The 7,573-nt window shown below is 44.6% G+C and overlaps 1 protein-coding gene across 4 annotated transcripts in view; it reads right to left on the bottom strand.

The window, feature by feature from the left end:
• ARAP2 (ArfGAP with RhoGAP domain, ankyrin repeat and PH domain 2) overlaps positions 1-5,654 on the bottom strand; it is a 169,265-nt gene extending 163,611 nt beyond the window's left edge. For 2 of the 4 annotated variants that reach the window (XM_054688391.1, XM_037530432.2), the window contains exons 1-2: positions 4,740-4,872; positions 4,364-4,405 (exon numbers count right to left, since the gene is read on the bottom strand). The gene's annotated coding sequence lies outside the window, so the exon portion shown is untranslated. Of the gene's footprint in view, positions 1-4,363; positions 4,406-4,739; positions 4,873-5,011; positions 5,048-5,499 lie in introns of those variants that run through there. The other 2 variants (XM_037530434.2, XM_037530435.2) reach the window with 2 other exon arrangements.
• Between the last annotated feature and the right edge of the window lie 1,919 nt (positions 5,655-7,573).

Genomic DNA, 7,573 nt, shown 5'->3' on the forward strand with positions numbered 1-7,573 from the left:
GAGGAGATAGGATGATTTTACCTACAGACTAGATCTGGTACCTTGATAAGAGTTCACAACTCTCATGTACTGGCACCAGGACCTTGAGAAAGGTACTTTATTTCCTGTCATCTCTCAGCAGGAATGACAACAATACCTACCTCACTTGACTGTCTGAAGATGAAATGAGTAAATGTGTAACAACCTTAGTTGCAGCAAGCAATAAGCATTTCATTAGTGTCTGCTAGATGGAGAGTAACTGAGGTTTGAGCTGAAAAAAGCCAGGCTCTGGGCAAAATCATCCCAAGACTCAGATCAAAGAGATGGGATTATTCTAAAATGTGTTTTATTTACTGTCTCATCTGAAAACACAACTCTTCAGTTTATACAACAATACCCATTTCTACACCCTGGAAAAGCCAAGAGTGATAGGTGTTTTATGAGAAGGTGTTTTATTTATGAGAAGTTGTTAGTAGCATAGCTCCTGCCTAGATTTAGGTGTTTTAGATAGTATCTCAACAGTTAAGTGTTTGATAATCTCCTTGGCTTTTCTCTTTCAAGCTGTCCATCTGGACAGTAAGCTAACTGGCTAATGTTTGAGATTTCTTTTCAAATCTTATTCAGAGATCTTTAAAGTAGAGCCATAATGCTTGGGCAACCAGACAGAGATTTCATGGTCTTGAGTTCCTAAAAGAGCAAACATGGGAATAACAAAAAGGAATATAAGCCAATTGTATCACCGTGGAGGTCCTCCACCTGGAAGCAGCTAACTCCTAGAAACTGCTTCTGCCCAGTGCCATCTCCCCCTGCCCCTCCTCTACAACCTGGCCACCTCCAGCTGAAAGGAAAATCAGACCCCTTTGAACTCTTGACATGACCACAGGTGTATACTCTTCAGGATGCTGTTCCATTTCATGCTACGCTGAACATAGCTTTAATGTTTAATTTATTCAGGTAGAGACTAGCTTGATATTACATATCGATAAAAAGATCTTAAGATGTATATGTGTTATCTCTCTCTATATATATACACACAGAATGTTTCAATAATAAAATTTTAGCAAAATGTCTATTCCAACATTTCTCTGAATTTGAGTCACATTTTTAGACTAACAACCAGATGTTTCAAAATAGCCTACTGTGACCATTTCCTCTCTTTGCATTTATAAATAGCACCCTGACCTCCTTTCCAACTGAATTTGAGGGCTTCTTCCTATTGGTTCTGCAATTGTCAAAGTCTTATTCTTGGAAAAGAGGGTATTCTCAGCAAATATCTCCCCACTTACTCACTTATTTACATTTTTCCATCCAATAAACATTCATGGCATACTAACTACTCACTGAGATAATCACTGGAAACATTTGCAGTTCAAGATAACAGTACCTATTTGAAAACAGTGCTAAGTGCTACAAAGAAAATGAAGATGCATGGTCTTGACCCTTCAAGAGTTTAAAATCTAAAGGGGTAGATTAGACATAAGCAAAAGAGAATAAATGGCTTGCTTATGAACAGTCAGTTGTTTACTACTCAGTATGTGCCAGAAAGTGAAAGAATACCAAAATCAAAAGAGGCTGATGGATCCGATAGCAGCACTTAAATAATAATGAGAAAAATCAGATTTGTAACCTTGATTTTTCACATGGTTTATGTTTTAAGTGTGGTTTTATTTTTGATTACATAGAAAAGTAACACCATCATCTTTCATAAGTGCCTAGACACTTGAAAACTCTCTAGACAGCTCCATGAATATGAGTGAAACATGCAGCAGTCCAGGGTTCTGAAGAAAGAATGATCAGTGAAAGCTATGGGGGAGGGGAGAGTTTCAAGACGGGCAGCAGAAATGCATCAGGTGGAAACAGCAGCATCTGAAATAGGAAGAGCCACTGAGGCAGAAGATGTCCATAGGCAATTACTTGTAAGGAGGTGAGGATAACTGGGACCGACAGAGGGCTCAAAGGGTAAAGTGATGCCAGTAAAAGAAACTGGAATTGGCTGTGGAAGGCCAAGGATTCTGAACTTCACCAAGCTGCCAAATAACCTTGGCAACCGCTTCCATAGAGTCCACATCACCTAATAATGAGCACGGTGACTGCACCTCTCTGGTCTGCCCTGATCATCTCTCCAACTTCAAATTGGTTTGACCATTCTCTCAGCTTCCTAAAGCATTTGTACTGTAACCAGTAGAGTCCTTTCTACATCCTGTTTTTGTGAGAAGATGAAAGCAAATACACCATCTGCTCAGCCCTTTCCTCAGTATTCCCTCACCAAGTCAAACCCCTCTATAAACAATGTATAAGAGAAAAATAATTCTCCCCACCTCTTCAATACTAGTTTGTACCCCTGAAGCTACTCAGAATGAACACACCAAGATCATTTCCTTTGTTCCCTCCATAGCAAGGGTAAGGAAGTAAATTTATGCTGAATCAAACTGCAACAAAAGTTCACAAAATTTAACTAGAGACATTTGAAGAGAACAACTTAGTCTACTATTTCAACTAAGCAAACAAACTAGCAAAGTGGTTTAACTGTTACTATATATTTAATCCGACCAATACCTTTTTTAAAGCCTAAAACAACAGGAATCACAAACTTTATATAAAATATTATAAAGATGCATCATAATGTCTACTCCCTCATCAATCACATTTGGTCAAAGATGGATATTCCAACATGAATGAGAAGTTTTCTACCTAACGTAAGCATTAGATAATTTCAAAAATCCCTCAGTTTTGTAAGGGCAAAATAAATTAGTCAAATAAATTAGTCAACAAATACATGAGAAAAATGTGTGTTAAAAAGAGCATTTGTTGGGCCTCCCCGGTGGCGCAGCGGTTGAGCGCTGGGTTGCGAAGCTGCCAGCAGCCTCTGCGGTGCTGGTTCGATCCCCGGCTGCTCCCCAGCCACCGGAGGAGGGTCCCACATGGCGCGCAGACCTCTCCTGCCGCCCGCTGCTCCCCTCAGCAGTGTGCCTTGGTCCTTCTGCCTGCTCTGCTCCCCGCTCTGGCTCTGGTGAATTCTCTCACCCTCCCGCGCTTCTGACTGTACCCAGTGCATGTATAAACAAAAAAAACAAACAAATGAATAAATAAATAAATAAATAAATAAATAAATAAATAACATGCCTCTATAAAAAAAAAAAAAAGCATTTGTTAAAATAATCACTTACTAAAAAGCAATGGTCACCATGATATGCAGCATTATTATGGCAACTTTCTGCAAACTTTTTCAGGGCTATATGGCAGAAAGTAACAAAACAAAAGGAAACATCTTCTTGATATCATGAATTCTCTAATTTAGAGTCCTAAGCAGATTTTTTTTAAACGTCATAGTTTCATACTGCTAGGTAAGTTTCTAAGCAAGTTGCAAGTCATTATAATTTCAGTCTTACACTGAGCCACAGCACCTACCAGTAATTGAATTAAAAATTTAACTGAATAGGGATGAGCCTCACGCTGTTACATACGTGTGATATGATTAAGAATTTGTTTGGAAAGGTACCATCAGCTTCTCCTTGCATGGACAGCCTATAGAAAATCTGACAGGTTTGCAGAGGAAGGGAAAAAATATAAACACACGCCCACGTAAATAAGTTTTAACAAGTCATTTGACTTACCCGCTAGGTACATTTTAAATTAAATAAATCTTCTGAGAACCAACAAAACAAGTCTATAGAAGTCACTCCTTGTGATGAGACCCACTTTCAATGTGCATGTGTTAAATGTATGTTTGAAAAAAGAATCAGGGAGCTATTTCCCCTTTAGTCTCTAGCCTAGTTGCATGACCCATTTTACTTATTTTCTTTCTTTTAAAACATTGTTACACCGTGAAGCGTCATGAGAATTTTCCCTCAATATCTCCCCGGTAGGTGCATAGTGTCATACCTATGAGCCTTGCGACCTTTTTTTTTTTTCTTTAAAAAGTTAGCTTCCTTTTAAAAACAGCCTTAACTTCATCTTTTGATTACTTTCGGGCAAAGTTCCATAAACTCGTGCCTGAGGAGTGCTTAAGTGCGGGGAAATCAATACTGAGCTTGTAAGTACAATACTATTATTGGTAATCACAACGACATCCGATTCAATGTACTTTCAAAAATAGCTTATTTTTCAATACCTTTTTTTTTTTTTTTTTGAGCCAAAAGGATATATTCCACTGAGCAATCTACTTCAAGGGCAAGCATGCAACAACAACAAATAGCTGCTATCACACCATACACACTTGCAAGAGCCCAAAACACGTACCAGCTTTTATTTCCCTCTAATGAGCAAAGGTTGTAACTGACAACATAATTTCACGACACGGTATCTTCCCCGAAAGAAAAACCACCGCAGTCCTCAACCAGGACCAGAGGGAAGTTTTTAAGAAAACAAACCAGAATCAACTTACTTTACTCCAGGAGATGCGCACCCATTCTCCCAGGGGACCTGTCTGCAAAAGCAAAGAAAGATCAATCTGGTAAAATCGCTGCTGCCGACGGGTTCCCGCGTACGGTGCTGGGTTCAGGCAGGTGGAGGTCAAACGAGTGTAATTAAAGTTAATTAACAGGCCCGTCGTCCAACGTGTCCAACGAGCAGGGTGCGGGGGAACAAACCGATCCCAACAAACTCATTATCTCGACTTGGTAAATAACTCGGTGCCTGAAACTCGCCAAAGGGTAGCGCGTTTTAGGGGGGCACAGGCACAGGGGAGTGTAGTTGTCGATCCAGAAAGGCGCCGTCCCGGGCCAAATCCCCTTGGCAAGTGGAGTTTTCGCAGCACTTACCCGCTTCTGGTTTCCTTTTAGACGCCCACGCGCTGGGGCGAAATCTAAGGGGCAGAAAGCAGAGCCGGGCACTTTGCGCCCTGGAAATGGATCCGGAAAAGCGCCCCAAAGCCCCAGCCCATCCCGGGGGCCGTGCTCCCGCCCGGCCGGCTCCGCCGTCCAGCCCCGCCGGGGCCCCGAGACCCGCCTGCGCGCGGGGGCGGGAGCGCAGCCGTGCAGGGCGGGGAGGCGGGCGCCGGCGGCTGTCCCCGCGGGGTGCGCGCGGTCCTCACCGTCCGAGCCCGGCGCTGGGCCTCCTGCGCCCCGCTGCCCGCGTCTGCTGCCGGGCGGCGGCCGCGCGGGCGGCGCTGTCACTCGGGCCGGGCGCAGCGGCCGCCGCACCTGGAGGCGGGAGCGCGAAGGGGCGCGCAGCTCCGGAAGCGCCGCGCCCGCCCTGGCCCCGGCCCAGGTGCTCCCGCGCCGCGCCTCGCCGCTTCCTCCCGGGCCGCGGGGGCGGGGTGCCGGCGCCCGGCGCGGGGGCTGCCCGTGCTCAGCGGCTGGGGTGCCCGAGCCGGCCGCCCTGGTTCCGCGGCATAGTTGGGCGCCTGACTCAGACCTCCAGGACTCGGCCGCGCCTGGCACCCTCGCCACCTGGCGCATCTCCGCCCCGAGGCGCCCGGGTCCCGGGGCTGCGGAGTAGGGGCGCGTCCCGGAGCGAGGTTGGCGGGGTGGGGGTGGGGGGTGCACGGCCCTCCCGGGAATCTAGGCCCGCGACCCTCACCTGGCTCCCGCAGGGCATGGGTCTGTCGGTGCGCACCGGTGGGGGTTGCTTGTCAAATGGGCGGGTCCTCGCCGCCGCTGGTAATTAGTATTACTCCACCAAGTGCAGGTCTTGTGCACTCAGCATTTCCCGAATTTAAGACTCATCTAGGGCGCTACTGTTCCCAGGCTGCTTCTGCGTCAGTTGCCTTCAGTGGGCCCCGGAATTTGTCTTTTTAACAAGCTCCGCGCTGGTTGGACTGAACCCCACTATGTAGGCTTCTTCAGGTTGCCCCTCTGAGCAAGGGATTCCTTAGCCCCATTTCTAGAGAAGGAGCTGGGGGGACAGAGCATCGCGCCCGAGTGCACACAGGTCTAAGGGATGAAAGTGGTAATTCAATTTAGCGCTGAACTCTTCCCCCCGAGAAACACAGTCTCCTTGGTGATATTTTAAATTCTTGTTTCTGTCATTTGCCCTCCCCCAAGGGCGGAATAACCATGCCTTGTGCCAATCATTCTGGCACCTGAGTTTGTTAGATCCAAGAAAGACGTTTTCCTTTGGAGTTTGGACCTTGACACCCTGCTCTTAAAGTGATAATAAGGCAGCAAAAGAAAATAAGGGCTGTGCACCCCAATACATTAATGTGCATAAAATCTGTTTCCAAATGAGTTCAAAGGCCAATTTCTTATTCTTAATTTTTTTAATAAGCATCTCTTCACAGTCTACATGAAATTCTCCCCTTTAAAAGATGAAATGTCCTTATCTTTCCCCTGTACCTGTTAATGGAAGTGAAGCAATTAAGGAAAGTGGTAAGCTTATTATGAAAATGAGGTAATTGGTGAAGTTCAAAGTGTGGGAGGCTTCCCAGGAGCCCAGGGCCTTGGGAGGCGCCATCTTCACCCAAACAACCTGTCCACCAAAAAGATGCTGAAGCAGCAGTGAGATGCTCCAGCAACACCAATCTCCTGATACTTAGGAACTAACTACCTCACAGGATTTCCTATTTTTACCAGAAGAGTTTTCTTGACAAGAATTCCTTTCTGTTGATTTCTACAGATGTTTATTCACGAGGCTTTTTTCTGGCTTCATTTTGGGTCCATACTCTGGTTTGCTTTTTGTTCCCACCCCTTCCCAGCCCCCTCAGGAGTCTTATATACTTTTAGCTTATGTTATCTGTCTAAATCATCTTCAATCCTCTTCTAAACACGGTGGGTTTTTGTGTTTTTTTAAGATTTTATTTATTTATACAAGAGCTGGGGTGCAGGCCAGAAGCACGGGAGGGTGAGAGGATTCACCAAAGACAAAGCGGGAAGCAGAGCAGGCAGATGGACTGAAAGCACTGCTGAGGGAGCAGTGGGCGAGACAGGAGAGGTCTGCCTTGCCATGCGGGTATCTCCCTGGCCGGCTGGGACTTGAACTGGTGCTACAGAGGCTGCAGCCAGCTTCACAGTGCTGCACTTAAACCGTTGCACCACTGGGGAGGCCCTAAACATGGTGGGTTATAAACGTGAATTTGTATATTAGTTATGGTACGTCTCAGAATGCCCAGTATTGCTTTGTCCTCAAGGTACTTCTCATGGTGGAGTTTAAAAACTGTTTGGAAGCTTATGCTCCTTTGTAACAATATCATAATTCCTTGGTTATTATTCAGTCATTTATTATTTAAAAATTCAAGGTACACTTTAACTTTTTAATTGCTTGAAATTGGTTAGCAAACACATCATGACCTCTCAAATCACAGTATTTTTTGGAGGCGATAAGACTAACAGGCACACCAACGATTTGTTAACAGTTTTAGAAAGTGAAAGGAAAACAATGTTCTCTTAATGAATGTATACATTGGTTATAAGATACATTCAGGTTTTAATGGAGGATAATCAAAGATGTCTGATTATGGCAAAACTATCTCTTATTAACTACTTACTAATCACTAGATTCTGGCCAAACACACGCACATTTTTGTGTGTGTGTGTGTGTGTATGTATATATACATACACATATATACATTGGTATGTATACAACTGTATGACTTAGGATTATTTGTCCAGTTTCATAAATATATAGTCTTAAAGCTTAAAGAGGATAAGTAGTAAAT

The sequence above is a fragment of the Talpa occidentalis genome, unplaced genomic scaffold, assembly GCF_014898055.3.
Source record: "Talpa occidentalis isolate TD23 unplaced genomic scaffold, MPIMG_talOcc4v2.1 talOcc4.6, whole genome shotgun sequence".
NCBI classification, from domain to species: Eukaryota; Metazoa; Chordata; class Mammalia; order Eulipotyphla; family Talpidae; genus Talpa; species Talpa occidentalis.